The following is a 17,404-nucleotide window of genomic DNA, read 5'->3' as shown; positions in this document are numbered from 1 at the left end:
CTAATGCTCGGTTAGGGTTGAATGTATCTGGAATTCACAACTTTTATTATATTTGGGATTGTATGAATGTTTGAGAAAGATATGAATGTAAGTACACATTCCAAGTTTGGGAACTGTTATTTCACTTATTCTGGAGGTTATATCTTATTTTATTTGTTAAGAGTGATCGAGTCCTGGCGAGAGTTGGGCAAGCGGTCCGTCAAACCCTGGGGTATGCCCTAGGGGGAGGTGGGGTCGTCACAGATGGTATCAGAGTTTTTATCGAGCTTGTGCTTGGAGAGGGTTCTCGGACTGTGGGGATTGGCTTGTTAAGTGTGGAACAAATGTCTATTGTTGGGGATCTTAGATATGTATGTTGGGTAGAAATCTCAAAAGTAGTTGATTTCCTCTTGAGCCTAGCTAACTCGAGTGGTGAATTATCATATTTTCAGACTCCTGTACCCGAGTACCAAAGAGTGATGCCTTTATGATAAGTCGATATCCTGAATAATATTAGGATAAGTCTGGATGGCGAAAGGCAAGGCACGGGGGATGCATATATTGAAGATATTAGTGAGATTTGGGACCCATATTATTCGAAAATAAGGTACGATTCGTGTTTTCTATTGTTTGGCTAAATTTTGGCTATGGTGAGACTTGGGAGCTAGAAACAGACATACAAGGAAAATACCCAGAGTTATTTATGAATACATGTATGAATTTCGAGATCGAAATTCTCTTAAGGGGGAGAGAGTGCGAGGACTTGTAAAATCCCTTATATTTTTCTTAAAATTCCCTTTTTATTTGGAATTTATTCCTTTATAATATCTTTACTACTTATTTACTCTCTCAATAGTTGTAATGAATAAGAGATTTAAGAGTTTTACCCTTAGTTTTATAGTTCGGGTAAGTTAGGGATTTTTTTGCGTATTTTGGTCGTGTGATCACTTGGTGAGGTGTGTGTACTAGATTTGGTGGTTAAGAGTGAGTTTTATATAAGAGAAAGTGTGTGATTAGAAGTGATAATAATAAGTGAGTGAATCATAAGTTTAAACCCTAATACGTGCGAAATAAGGAAAAACGGGTTGAACCGATGTATACCGTTTGCTACCGATTGAAGATATCACTTGAACACTACTTTATTACCTTAATCACCTTGCTTTTATTTCAGCTAATCACCCCTAAAATATCCTATAAAGCAGCCACCATTTTTGACCAAAAGAAAAGGAAGAAAAAAAAAACAAGAGGACCAATGGTGGCTTGACAAGTGTTGGCCAACCAAGTTTGACCAACAAATTTCGTATCTTCTTAACATTGTTTTGAACCAAAATTCCTGCACTTTTTTCTTCATTGTAGTCGTGAGTTTGGAGAGGGAAAAGAGAGGAGAGAAAACTCCATTTCCACCATAACAACCTTGCTTGAATCTTGAGGAAAGTAAAGTGAAACTTGAATCCAATCCGATTAATCTTTGGAAAAGCTTGGAGGTGAGCTTGGTGAAACTTTTGGGAGGAAGAAAGTTCTTGTATCACAACTTATTTTGGGGGTTTTGAGGTATTATGGCTGTCTTCCTTTTTCTCTTCCTTAATCTTGTTTAAATTTGGATAGAAACTCATATTCTTAGCTAATGATGGTTATTTAAGTTATTTTGATGGATGTGGTGGATTTTGAGCTAGGTTTTAAGTTGTTCAGTTATATTTCTTGTTGTTTATATAGCATATGATGTTTATAAGCTTGGATAGGGAGTTGGGATAGTGGTTCAAGACATGAATGAGAATTTTAAACCTTGAATTCATCAAATTTCCAGTTTTAAGATTGAAACTGTCCTGCTTCTGGCCTGTTTAATTCGTCCATGTTAGAGGCCGAATCAGACTTAGGTCAAAAAATGAAAATTGCAGGAAATGGTGTTATATAGCTTCCTGTAAAATTTCACCTCAATCAGAATACTGTAGAATATTAAATGACCAAAATACCCATGACTGCCAAATGTACTGTTTTGCGGACAGTTTTGAGATTTCACATTTTTGGCTTCATTTTTCACTTTGATCCGTATCAAATCAGCATTTGGTCAAAACATGAAAATTTTAGCCCTATGTTTCAGCTTTCCAACGCATCTAAAAACGCCTCAATCGGAACATTGTAGTTTGAGTTATTGTCATTCAAATCCAGTGCTGACAACCAGACTAACATTGAAATTCTGGTTCTGTAATCTGAAAATTCGACCTTGATCAAATGCGAACTGGGTTGACTTGTCTGCATGAAAGATGTAACCCTTTGTCGTAGCTTCAAAACGGTATAAAGTGTACCTTAATTCAATAAACGTAGCTCCAGTTGTGACCAAAATGCTATAAGATGTCAAATCTATTGTTTAGCCTTTTGTCTTCAAAACTGATTTCCGGTGGTATTATTAGATTTGTGTTATAATTGGATGATTTCGGAGCCTAATTGAAGGGTTATGGTGGTAACATTGCTTGTATGTGACTTTGGGACTGATTTGAGAAAAATAATGAAGCCATAAATGGCTGGAAAATAGGTAAATACAAAGGGCGTGTTGCCCAAATTTTCATTCGAGAACTAGACGTGTGCACTTGTAGTTTGAGGGAAAAGTTTGGGTTGATTTGAACTTGAAGTGTCTAGGTTATTCAAGTCCTCTTTTACAGAGGTATGTAAGCTAGAATTCGGCCGAAACTTGTACCCTTGAAAAAATAAAAGTAACGACTAATAGAAATACGTTTTCGTCGTCTCTTCGACTCAAATGGTGATTTCAAATTTTAATCGCTTCAAAGTTTCAAAGTTTTAAGAGCGAACATGAATTTTCTAGAGTTTGATACGTAACATGAATTCTATCTAAACGAGTTTAATTTACTTGATCTGTTTAAAGTGAAACTCTTAAGTTTCGAACCCTAGTTGATTTCAAACTTTTAAATGATATTTTATCGCAGATTTGGACTCTAACCAAGGAGTTACACTTGAACGTGAATTTGACAAGCACTAAATCTTTGGTGAGTGTTTCTTGTGTGTCTATACAATAAGTGACTATGTGACTATTTGTGAATGTTTGCTTGAATGTTAAATACTTTCTAAGGATTACTAAATGGATTGTCGATGGGCAAGTGTGTACTTTATCGCACTCGACCCAAGCCAAAGTGAATTTTCAATGATTGAATGCTACTTGTGCATGACTGTAAGCCTTTTTGGCTGAATTGGGCCCTTGCCCTTCATTGTCGACCGACTCGAGCCAGAAGCGGACTTGGTCGGGCAGTTGGTGACCTTGGGACATTGTTTTGGTATACTCGAGTATGACCATGAAGATTGGTGGAGACTAGCCAGTGAATTAGCTATTGGCTAATCATGGTTATTTAAGTAGTTTTGATGGATGTGGTGGATTTTGAGTTAGGGTTTAAGTTGTTCAGTTATATTTCTTGTTTTTTATATAGCATATGATGTTTATAAGCTTGGATATGGAGTTGGGATAGTGGTTCAAGACATGAATGAGAATTTTAAACCTTGAATTCATCAAATTTCCAGCTTTAAGATTGAAACTGTCCTACTTCTGGCCTATTTAATTCGTCCATGTTAGAGACCGAATCAGACTTAGGTCAAAACATGAAAGTTATAGGAAATGGTGCTATATAGCTTCCTGTAAAATTTCAACGCAATCAGAATACTGTATTATGTGAAATGATAGAAATACCCCTAACTGCCAAATGTACTGTTTTGCGGACAGTTTTGAGATTTCACATTTTTGGCTTCGTTTTTCACTTTGATCCGTATCAAATCAGCATTTGGTCAAAACATGAAAATTTTATCCCTATGTTTCAGCTTTCCAACGCATCTAAAAACGCCTCAATCGGAATATTGTAGTTTGAGTTATTGTCATTCAAATCCAGTGCTGACAACCAGACTAACATTGAAATTCTGGTTCAATAATCTGCAAATTCAACCTAGATCAAATGTGAAATGGGTTGACTTGTTTTCATGAAAGTTTTAACCCTTTGTCGTAGCTTCGAAACGGTATAAAGTGTACCCCAATCCGATAAACGTAGCTCCATTTGTGACCAAAATGCTATAAGATGTCAAATCTGCTATTTAGCCTTTTGTCTTCAAAACTGATTTCTGGTGATATTATTAGATTTGTGTTATAATTGGATGATTTTGGAGCCTAATTGAAGGGCTATGATGGTAACATTGCTTGTGTGTGACTTTGGGGCTGATATTAGAAAAATAATGAAGCCATAAATGGCTGAAAAATAGGTAAATACAAAGGGCGTGCTGCCTAAATTTTCATTCGAGGACTAGACGTGTGCACTTGTAGTTTGAGCGAAGAGTTGGGGTTGATTTGAGCTTGAAGTGTCTAGGTTATTCAAGTCCTCTTTCATGGAGGTATGTAAACTAGAATTCGGCCGAAACTTTTACCCTTGGAAAAGTAAAAGTAACGACTAATAGAAATACGTTTTCCTCGTCTCTTCGACTCAAATGGTGATTTCAAAGTTTAATCGCTTCAAAGTTTCAAAGTTTTAAGAGCGAACATGAATTTTCTAGAGTTTGATACGTAACATGAATTCTATCTAAACGAGTTTAATTTACTTGATCTGTTTAAAGCGAAACTCTTAAGTTTCGAACCCTAGTTGATTTCAAACTTTTAAATGATATTTTATCGCAAATTTGGACTTCAACCAAGGAGTTACACCTGAACGTGATTTTGACAAGCACTAAATCTTTAGTGAGTGTTCTGTGTGTGTCTGTACAATAAGTAACTATGTGACTATTTGTGAATGGTTGCTTGAATGTTAAATGCTTTCTAAGGATTACTAAATGGATTTTCGATGGGCGAGTGTGTACTTTATCGCACTCGACCCAAGCCAAAGTGAATTTTCAATGATTGAATGCTACTTGTGCATGAATGTAAGCCTTTTTACCTGAATTCGGCCCTTGCCATTCGTTGCCAGCCAACTTGAGCCAGAAGCGGACTCGGTCGGGCGGTTGGTGACCCTAGGACAGTGTTTTGGTTTTGGTATACTCGAGTATGACCATGAAGATTGGTGGAGACTGGCTAGTGAATTGGCTAGTGGCGGGAAATGAAATGAATGAATGAATGTCAAGAACATTGGAGGAGTTTTCACTTGCAAATGTTTTCTAATGTCGAAGGGATAAGGAAAATGATTGGCGAATCAATGAATGAATGACTCGAATGAATGGTTCCAAGTGAGCACGTATCCTTCCAATGATTGAGTGTTTATTTCTTGAATGACTGGATATTACTGTGCAAGATGTGCAAATTGTTAAATGTAACGTTCCCCTGATTTCTATACCCGATTACTTGTTTGGGAACCTCACTAGGATTTTAACTCATTCCACGCCATTTGTTTTCCTTACAGGGGGTACAAGAGAGGCGTGAGACTGGTACAGGCTAGCATAGGCTAATTTTTGAAATTTTGCGATTATACTCGCACTAATGCTCGATTAGGGTTGAATATATCTGGAATTCACAACTTTTGTTATATTTGAGATTGTATGAATGTTTGGGAAAGATATGAATGTAAATACAAGTTTCAAGTTTGGGAACTGTTATTTCACTTATTCTAGAGGTTATATCTTATTTTATTTGTTAAGAGTGATCGAGTCCTGGCGAGAGTTGGGCAGGCGGTCCGTCAAACCCTGGGGTACACCTTAGGGGGAGGTGGGGTCGTCATAGTGATAACATCATACCGTTGTCATTACTAAACAAATCATATAAAACATAATAAAAATAAGTAAACACCTAAATCACAAATAGCACATAACACGTAAGCATGATATTTAGATGGAATGACCCTAAGAAAGCGAGTAAACACGTAAACACACAAACATGCAAGCACACACAAGCAAATAAAAGTATATAGAGACCTAACTATTACATTTGAGGGTCCTAACTATATTTTAAAGGGGAAAAGATTAAAATAATAAAATAAATACCTAACTATTACATATTCTATCTAAATACATGTCTTGAACCCCTTAACTATTACAATTTGATATTTAAATGCCTCTCAAATAATAAAAAATTAAATTAAAATAAATATACAAAATTAAAAAAATAAATAAAGTGAATAAATAAACAAAACAAAATAAATAAATAACAAAACATTCAAAAATCATGCAATTACACACATAAATCACATAGGAGCACATAAAGAGATTCTGAATAAAAAGAAAATACCTCCACATGAAGTAGTAGCTAATTGGGTTTGGATTTACCCTATTTAAAGCTCCAAAAATCAACAAAGTAGTCAATGTACCAATTTAATTAACAAATAAAAGCAATAATATGTAAAAAAAATGGAAATAATCATGAAATTGAACAATTAAAGCCTTTAAATCAAAATAAATAACCTATATTCAAGAATTTAAAACCAAGCAAGGACCTAATTGAAAAAATTATAAAAATTTTAGGGCCCTAGTTAAGTAAGGGAAAAATTGAGGGGTTAAAATGCAATTTTCGAAAGTTTTTCATGCAACTATCAAAGAAAAAGAGTTTCTGCAACTTTTCTTATGCTTTGAAACTTCAGCAACTTCATGCGGCAAATTTTAACAACCATCTCAAACAAGAATCCAACCTCAAGTTCTTATTAAGTGTCATAAGCTTATCATCCAAATACCTTATTATACATACAAGAGAAAGGAAAATCTAGAATGAGAAAGGTTTGCAAATTCCAGGTTCATTCGAAAAGCTTTCCACCAGTTTCTGGGTTTCATTAGCAAATGTATAAATCATGCAAATCAGTTTCCAAGCTAGCAAAAATGTGCAACTTATACCTTTTACTGCTGAAATCCAACATCAATATTTACACAAACAACAAAAGGAAGGAACAGCAATCAAGGAAACATCAGTAAACAAACTTGCTCGAAGCTTCATACCATTTTTTTGGGTTTGCTCATTCAACACACGAAAACCAGCTATGAACTCAAGCAAAAATTCATGTATTCATCAAATAAAACCCCATAGAAAACCCCAAACCCATTTTTTTAACAAGTCTCGTCCCATAGCCTTCTACCGAATCAGAGATTATCAAACAAACAGCATGGCACAGTTATGGAACCAACGAAAGTTCAAACCAGCAGCACACAGTCCAAGATTCATGTCCCACAGACTTGGATTCTCACGAAAAATCTTGTTAAAGCAACAAGAGAAGCAACGATGGTTACCTTAGAACCCTGGTGAAGTAAAATGAACGTGAGATGTCCCCAAGAAATCGCGCTGATTCAAGAAACGCAGTCGAGAACTTTCATCACAGAAATTTCAGTAGTGGAGAACCCGCGACTTCGAGCCCCAATTTAGTTGTCTTGGAGATGTTTTCACTTGACGGTTGCTGAACAAAAATTGTTCCCAGACATCCAGAGAAGGAGCAAAAGAAGAAATATTGCTCTGAGGGTTGGAGGTTAGGTTAGAATTTGACCAGAAATTGGGCTGGTTCGCCAACCTGATTCTACAATTTTTCCGCAGAAATTTTTCTGCATTTTTTCTCGGTTCGCTCTCTTTTCCCTTCTTTCCTTTCTTGCTTCGCCACCCTCCTACTCTTCCTCAGACTCTCCCCAGGTTTTCCATGGCTTCTCTCCTTTTCTTTCTCCTCTCTTTTTCTTTTCTTTCTCTCTCGCTTATCTCTTTTCCTTGCCCGAAACCCTCTCTGCTCCTGTTTCTTTCTGTTTCTGGTTTCTTTCTCTTCTTTTCTGTTTTCTCTCCTCCTCTTTTCCTTGCCGTTGGTGTTAGGACGATTATTTATATTTAACCTTTGGTGAAAACTATCACCTATGAAATCCCAAGATCTTTATGGCGATTATTGAGAAATAATTAACACAAAATTGCGGAAGCGTACCTTGATTCATGTTGACAAACTGGTGCTTGAATCCCTAGAGATTTTGGGGTGGTCTTCCAGATCAACACGTATTTACCGATCCTTGAGAGAGCCCTTTAGTATCTCTCTGGTATCTTTCCTAACGATGGGATATCAGGAAAGAGCTGTATATTGTGGTACTAGAAAATACGACAAAAAGATACGTGTGACTTGGGGACCATAACCCTATTTATAGGTAACATTTTTATTACCTTTTGGAACCTTATTTCAGCCCATCATAGAAATAGGAGCCCTTAAGTTTCTACACATTAAAGGCCCACATCCTATTAGATACATTAAGTCCAAACCATATTTGATCAGTTTAATTGGACTTAACCTTATTTGACAGTTTGCAACCCATAATTATTCACATATAAGTCCAATGTTGGATTAAGGATCCAACAATCTCCCATTTGGACTATATGTGTAATCTTATAATTATGTTTTGCAATTAATCGTATGAATTCAACTTTACTGTCATTATCACAATGCATCTGTAACCAATTCGGTCCATCAATTACACCAATATAAGATCAAAGCGGTCTTTGTTATAATTTCGTAACTCGACCCATCAATGGTCACATATATCGATGCAATTGAATGACATGAATCATGATGTGAATGTGTAGTAGGAAAATTTCATGTAATGTGATCAAAACATGCCTATTTCCAACTAGTCCATCTTAAAATTTTATGAGATCAAACCATACCAAAATTAGAGTGTAAATAAATCTAAACTTTATTTATGCATAAAATATCCTTAGATCATTAATAACCGAAACGTATCATATGAGCATTTAAAATATCAAACTCCCACTAAAACTGTACATCATTTATCAATATGACACTCATACGAGCAGTATGCTCATGAAACATTTTGGGTGGCAATCCCTTAGTAAGCGGATCCGCAACCATGGAGTTTGTCCCGATATGCTCTATCAATAATTGTCCACTCTGTACTCTTTCTTTAACAGATAGGAACTTGATATCTATATGTTTAGATTTCGTCGAAGTCCTATTATTATTGAAATATAGGACTGCTGACTTATTGTCACAAAATAATTTGAGTGGTCTTTCAATACTATCCACTACATGTAATCATGTGACAAAATTTCGCAGCCAAATTCCTTGATTGGATGCCTCATAGTAAGTTATAAACTCTGCAGCCATAGTAGAAGATGCTATGATGGACTGTTTAGTACTCTTCCAGGATATGGCACCTCCAGCCAACAAGCAGACATAGTATGACGTTGATTTCATAGTATCTTGGCATCCAGCATAATCGGAATCAGTATACCTAACGATCTCTAACTCATCTGACTTCCGATACGTGAGCATGTAATTTTTTATTTTCTGTAAATATTGTAAGACCTGTTTGGTTGCTTTCCAATGATCTAATTCTGGATTTCTTAAATATCTACCCAACATTCCAGTAATGTACGAAATATCCGGACGCGTACATACTTGAGCATACATTAGACTCCATACTGCTGACGCATAAGGAATCTTTTGCATGTCTTTTTCCTCAAAAGCATTCTTAGGACACTACTCAAAACTAAATTTGTCTCCTTTAGCCACGGGAGTGTCACCTGACTTACAATTTTACATGCCATACCTTTTGAGAACCTTTTCGATATAACCCTTTTGTGATAGTGCTAAAATACCCTGAGATTGATCTCGGTGTATTTGTATGCCTAGCACAAAAGATGCATCACCAAGATCTTTCATTTCAAAATTCTTAGTCAGAAATTTCTTGGTTTCATGCAATAGACCAATATCGTTGCTGGCAAGTAAAATGTCATCAACATACAATATCAGAAAAATATACTTGCTCCCACAGAACTTATGGTATATGCAATCATCTACAAAATTCATCTCAAAATCAAATGAGATGATCACTTGATGAAATTTGAAATACCATTGTCGAGACGCTTGTTTGAGCCCATAGATGAATTTTTTTTAAGTTTGCAAATCATATTCTTTGGATCTCCTGATACAAAATTTTCTGGTTGCATCATATAAATTGTCTCATCAATGTTACCATCGAGAAACGCTATCTTTACATCCATCTGATGTAATTCAAGATTGAAATACGCTACCAATGCCATAATAATTCTAAAGGAGTCCTTTGAAAAAACTGGAGAGAGGTTTCTTTATAGTCGATATCTTCTTTTGTGTAAATACCTTGGCGACAAGGCGAGCTTTGTATCTTTCCACATTACCTTTGAATTTCTTTTGATTTTAAATATCCATTTACAACCAATGGGTTTCGCATCTTCGGGCAATGAGACAAGATCCCAAACATCATTGTCCTTCATGGATTTAATCTCCTCATTCATGGCATCGATCTACTTTTGAGAATTTGAACTTTCCATGGCTTGACGGAAGTTGATTGGATCATCTTCCATCAATCCAGAGTCATCCTCATGTTCTTGGAGAAAAATAATGTAATCATCTGACACTGCACTTCTCCTTTCTCTAGTGGATCTTCTTAATGGCACTGGTTCTTGGAGAGGAAGAGTTTGTTCTTCTATAACAGTTTATTCTTCGACATTATCTTGATTTGTTATGTCATGAACTTGTTCAGGAATAGGATCCAGAACAGGATCAATGACACCTGTGGGAATATTAATATATTCATCTTTAAAGACAATGTCCCTTACTGTATTTTCTCCCCCAAACTCGACATCTTCAAAGAACCGGGCATTTTCTGTCTCAAAAATTGATTTAGTTGTGGGATCATAAAACTTGTAACCTCTGGATCTTTCAGAATATCCAATAAAATAACAACTAACTGTTTTTGAGTCCAATTTCTTTTCATTTGGCCTGTAAGGCCTTGCCTCAGTTGGACACCCCGAAACATGCATATGCTTTAAATTGGGCTTTTTTCCTGTCCAAAACTCATAAGAGGTTTTGATAGTTGCTTTAGTTGGAATTCTATTAAGGATATATGCTGCAGTCTTAAGTGCTTCACCCCAGAGTGACTCTGGTAAGGTAGACTGACATATTATACTCCTTACCATGTCTTTAAGTGTTCCATTTCGTCTTTCAGCTACACCATTCATAGTGGGTGAACCCGGCATAGTGTACTGTGGGACGATACCGCATTCCTCTAGGTATTTAGCAAATGATCCTGGACGTTGTTCACCTGAATCGTCATATCTACCATAGTACTCACCACCACGGTCAGATCTGACGCTTTTAATTCTTTTATTAAGTTGATTCTCAACTTCAGTCTTAAAATTTTTGAACACGTCCAGTGACTGTGACTTTTCTGAAATGAGATATATGTAACCATATCTTGAAAAATTGTTTATGAACGTTATAAAATATTGTTGACCATTCCAAGCAGATGTAGGAAATGGTTCACAAATATCTGTATGTATAAGTTCTAAAACGTCTGAGAACCTATTGGATTCAAATATCCTTTTATTAGTTTGTTTCCCCTTTATACAGTTAATACAATCATTAAAATTTGTAAAATTCAAGGGGTCGAGAATTTCATTTGACACAAGCCTTTCCATTCTCCGTTTGGAGATATGTCCCAATCTCTTGTGCCATAATGCAGCTGAATTCTCATTGGTTAATTTTCTCTTTACTCCTCTAGTGCTCAAATGCAGAGATTCATTAAATGAGGCAATCGTATCAATTAAATATAGATTATAGCAATGCATTAAAGAACCAGAACCAACCAATTTTGAATCATGAAACAATTCAAATTTTTCATTTTCAAATGAACAAAAATAACCAAATTTGTCCAAAGTAGAAATAGAAATTAAATTTCGTCTAAAAGATGGTACAACAAATGTCTCATAGAGATCCAAATAAAATTCAATTTTTAACAATAATCTAAAAACTCCAATTGCCTCAATTTGAACTGTTTTGCCATCGCCCACGTAGATATATCTTTCATTATCATTAGGCTTTCGGCAATTCAGGCAACCCTGCATAGACACACTGATGTGAGTTATTGCACCAGAATCTAACCACCATGCGTGTCTAGATACCGAAATTAAATTAATCTCAGAACAAACCAAATTAAGAAACATACCTTTCTTAGCATGCCAAATGTGATAGTTGGTGCAATGCTTCTTTTGATGCCCTTCAGCTTCACAGAAGAAACAACTATTATTTCCCTAATCATCTGATTTCTTTTGTTGTTTCTTTTGTGGCGTTGTACCTGTAGCTCCTTTTTTCTTTTTTCTCTTAAGTCCCTTGCTTTTATTATTAGTGGTTGACACCAGATGGACACTTTCTGTCTGCTCTTGCTTCAACCTTTTCTCTTCCTCTACACAGTGTGAGATGAGTTCATTGAGAGACCAAATCTCCTTTTGACAGTTATAACTCACCTTAAACTGGCTAAATTGTGTAGGAAGAGATATTAAAATCAAATGCACTAATAACTCTTCAGAGAGTTTCAACTTAAGTGCATTTAATTTTGAAACAAGATGAGACATCTCCATGATGTACTCTCTGATATTGCCTTCACCACTATATTTCATTGACACTAGGCGTGTCAAGAGCGTACTAACTTCAGCCTTTTCGTTCTTGACAAATCTTTTTCAATGTCCTGAAGGAACTCTTTAGCGGTTACAGTCGTTTCTGACATTGTTCCCCTGAATGGTTGTGGAACGGCCTTTTTAATGATCATCAGACACAAGCGATTTGATCTCTCCCACCTCTCATTATTTCTCTTTTCATCAGAGGTACTCTGATCTGTAAGAGGTGGGAGAGAATCATCCCTTAACGCAAGGTCGAGATCCATTACTCCAAGTACTATCAAGAGATTTTCTTTCCAGAACTTGAAATTTATGTCATTCAACATAGGGATATTATTGATGTTGGAAGTAATATTCGTAAGATCATTTGCAACTGAACAGAAAACATTAAATAATTAAAACAAGCTCACATAAACCAAACAATAATAAATTTAAATAAAGGTAACCCTATCTTAAGATACCGATGTTCCATTAATATTTTATCTTTGGACAAAAAATATTAATTTCTAAGTGATATCTTGGTGTAGTAATAAATACTGATAATAATAACATGTCAAAAAATAAATTTTCCTTTGGGCCAATTTATAATTTACATGTAAAATTCGAATAATTATCACATGTTTATTATCACAAGTGCACATGTAATTTCATTAAATATTGACCTTCCTTTGGGCCGATCAATATTCATAAAATTACTAGTACTCAATTAATTATATTTTAAAATAAATTAATTTTCATAATAGAGGTCACTTTGGTGGCATATTATTTCAATTAATTTATTCCAAAATATATATAATCATACCAATATTCAAATTAAAATTATCCAAATTAAATAAAAATTTTGATCAAAGTCAACTTTGGTCAACTTTGGTCAAAACATGGTCAAACATGGTCAAATCAATCAAATTAAATCATGACCTATTGGACCAAAGGTCCATATTCATAATTTGACCCAAAATTAATATTCAAGCCCAAAAATTTTCTTGAAATTCATAAGTACTTTATAAAAAACTACATATTTAACGGGCCACACTTATGGATTTTATAGGGTTTAAATGTCCTATTTAACTTTATTAGGGTTCACTTAAATTAAATAAACCATAATTTCTTTAACATAAATATATACATATTGGCTCTTAAACAAGAAAACAAGTCAAAAATTCAAGTTAATTGTCCTAATTTTATAATCAAAAGCATACCCATAAATGGATTCAAGTGATATAAACAAAATAAACAATTAACTAGGGCAAGTAAACTTGATTCTTGAAACACGTGCCAATTAGTCATAGTTTCAAACAAAGCCGAAGTAAACAATCGGCCAACAAATATCGCATGAAGAACCAATAGATCGGCCAAAACAATGGATAGTACAATTCACGAATTAACCACTGCCATGAACATATGCAAACAATCATGACCAGAATAGTATTTGACTAACATATCCATGAATCAAGACCAGAACCATGGAAACCTTATGAAGACTTGTTGGTGGAACCCACGAATTGAAAAGTTGACCGAATTTATGAATCACACGATGCAATTTGGACCATAGCATAAAGATGACATTATGGATGAATTCATACGACATGCAATCGCTCAATTATAGCGGCAATTTTTTATCACATCCATTCACGCCATCAGCAACCAAGATTGCAAAAGTAAAAGCAAAGCCAAAACATGAAACAATCATGGAACTTGACAAAAAAAACCATGAAACATAAACTTTCGGCCGTGCAAATTACTATGAATTACTAAATCCAAATTATTTCCTAATAATCAACCATATGGGTTCTAATACCACTTGTTAGGGCGATTATTTATATTTAACCTTTGGTGAAAACTATCACCTATGAAACCCCAAGATCTTTATGGCGATTATTGAGAAATAATTAACACAAAATTGCGGAAGCGTACCTTGATTCATGTTGACAAACTAGTGCTTGAATCCCTAGAGATTTGGGGGTGGTCTTCCAGGTCAACACGTATTTACCGATCCTTGAGAGAGCCCTTTAACATCTCTCTGGTATCTTTCCTAACGATGGGATATCAGGAAAGGGCGGTATATTGTGATACTAGAAAATACGACAAAAAGATACTTGTGACCTGGGGACCATAACCCTATTTATAGGTAACATTCTTGTTACCTTTTGGAGCCATATTTCAGCCCATCATAGAAATAGGAGCCCTTAAGTTTCTACACGTTAAAGGCCCACATCTTATTAGATACATTAAGTCCAAACCATATTTGATCACTTTAATTGGATTTAACCTTATTTGACAATTTGCAACCCATAATTATTCACATATAAATCCAATGTTGGATTAAGGATCCAACAGTTGGCTCTCTCCTCCTTATTCTCAACCACCTGCCTCTACTTCTCCATAGTCTCTCTCTCTGGTTCCTCAGATTCTATCTTCCTCCCCTACTCTTGTTTCGAGCTTATCTCCCTCGAAATCCTCTTTTTTCTTCCCTCGCTTTCCATTCTTTTTTCTTTCTGTTCTCTCTTGTTTGGCCCCAAACTATCGCCCAGATTTTTCCCTGGTTCCCCCTTTCTTTCTCTCTTGATCCTCAGCCATCACCTTCTCTCCCAATCTCCTTTCCTCTCTCGGTTCCTTTTTCCTTCCTTGTTCTCCTTGCCCATACCCTTTTTTCTTCCTCTTTTTTCCTTCTCTGCCCGTAGCCTTTTCCCTTCGTTTTCTCTTTTTTCTTTTCCCGCAACCCTTTTCCAGCTTTCTCACCAAGTTTTTCCCGTTTTCTTTCAAAATTTTTCCAATCCAACAAGTGTCCTTACCACTTAGCCTTATATGTTGTGGTGTCAAAAAAAATCAAAGACACATGTCTAATGCACATCTAACCCATTTAGCTACTTTGCATACCCTCCACCTAGCTATATTCTTTTACTTTTACTTTTACTTTTTACTTACCTTTTATACTTTCTTTTCACCCTTCAAGGTAAAAGTTAAAGTAGATAAAGTGGTAAATTCTTTTTTGATTTTATTTAAAATAAATGAATTTGCAAAGATTAAAAAGTTAATTTTTTTGAGAATTTTCTTTTTCCAAAAATTTAATGCAAAAATGCTTTAAAAGGACAAAATGATGACCCTAATTCAATAAAATAAATAAAAATAAAACTAACTATCACTTTGTGAATTTAATTAATTAAAATAAAATAAAGTAAAATAAAATAAAGATAAAATTAAAATTTTGGTATCTATAGCCACTTATCACTTATGTGCATAACGAAACCCTAAAGCATGTTTCGTAAATCAAAAGTTTCGCACCCTATCTCAAGTTTTTGCATACAGGTATAGAACTCATATTTTTTTTCTCAAATTCCCATACATAATTTCAAAACTCTCGATCTCGGCACGATAATAATCAAGCCAAATCCATACTTTGACATTAGTGGATAGGCATCAAAGAAGTATAGGCAAGGGTAGTTCATCAAGAACCAAACTACGGATATCAAATATCACAAGAGGGGTAGAAAATACCTCTATAGTTGCAGTTAAACTGCCTCAAAATCAAATAAACACTTATCAAATTCTCACGTTCATATGAGAAGGAAAACAGGTCTTCAGTGCAAATTTTCCAATGTACACTACAATCTAGCAACCGTCTATAGCAACCTTAACCAGACTATTACTAGATTAGGTCATGATAACACCCCTAGATCCTATCCCCTTGATATGTCCAATTACTAGGTCAAATATTAAAATCTTCGGTGTCGTGTCCTTTACCATCAAAACTTACCTCAAGTGTAATCCAGATACAGACCTATATTCTAGTGCTCTCCACTTTTTGGTACCCAAGTATAAGGATCCACAATAAGATAATTCACAACTCGAGTCGGTCGATCCCAAGAGTAAATCACCTATATTAGGGATTCCTACCTAACGTACATATCTATCTTCCCCAAGTATCATGATAAAAGGGTTTATACTTATAACAGTCATGATTCATAACTTACGCCCAAGAAGAGCACCTAGTCCTTTCCACTTATTCACATAATCGAGACCATAACACTACCTGGTCCCAAGCTCACCCCGCGCAAAGACCACGCGAAGCAGCTTTGATACCACCTGTGACAGTCCTACCTCCTCCTAGGGCATACCCAAGGGTTTGGTGGACCGGCTGCCCAACTCAGGCCAGGAATCAGTCACATATCATGAAAATTTACAAATAAAACCTCAATAATAACAACTATATTAATTACAACCTTCAATATAGATACTCTCATGGACCTCCAATGTCCACACTATCTATAATACAGTCAAACAAGCTGGCTAGACATCTATGAAGTACTCGCTTGAGCAACTAACAAATTTAGAAAAAATTGAGGCCTTCCTCAATTCAATCTCTCATGTTCTCATCTCTGTAAGGAAAACAAATGGCATGGAATGAGTTAAAAATTCAGTGAGGTTCCAAGTAACCAAGTAGGTAAAATAAGAGACAAGATAGCAAACCCAGATATCAAGAAACAAGTCAAACTCAAATAGATCATGACCCAATATATAGTTAAGCAATTAGTCAAATAGATCATGCAAAAGGGTACAGTAAAGAACACACTCATGGCAAAAGATATAGGTTGCTCTCAGGAGCAAGTTCCATAGTAGCTTGATCAAGGTCTGTTGACTCTCCGTCAACCACGAAAGTATAATGTTCGTAGACCTTCACTTTACACCAATTTTCGTCCACCAAACATACCCCTTACCGGGTCCGAATGTCAAAGAAGTACCCAAGGTTCGTCGATCTCCTAGACCAAACCCTTGCCGATTCGATTCGACCAACTAACCCTGAGTTGGACTTATAGTCCCAGATATACAGTAATTCAGGATATGGTTTATAGACCAAAGTATTCAGTAATCCAGAATGGAGTCGTTGGCTGTTATCCAATGCTTACGCAGTAATGATTGGAGACGTTAGTTGACACTTAACGGTCCGTATTCAGTAATATCAGTATTTCAGTGATGACTTCCAGTCAGGAGTAAACAAATTAGGGACTTGTCCTTTACCCAAGATTCCCTAGCTTACCCAACTGCTCTGAGGTTGGTCTA

This window comes from Coffea eugenioides, chromosome 4 (genome assembly GCF_003713205.1).
Source record: "Coffea eugenioides isolate CCC68of chromosome 4, Ceug_1.0, whole genome shotgun sequence".
Taxonomy (NCBI): Eukaryota; Viridiplantae; Streptophyta; class Magnoliopsida; order Gentianales; family Rubiaceae; genus Coffea; species Coffea eugenioides.
Note: the sequence above shows the minus strand (reverse complement) of the source record.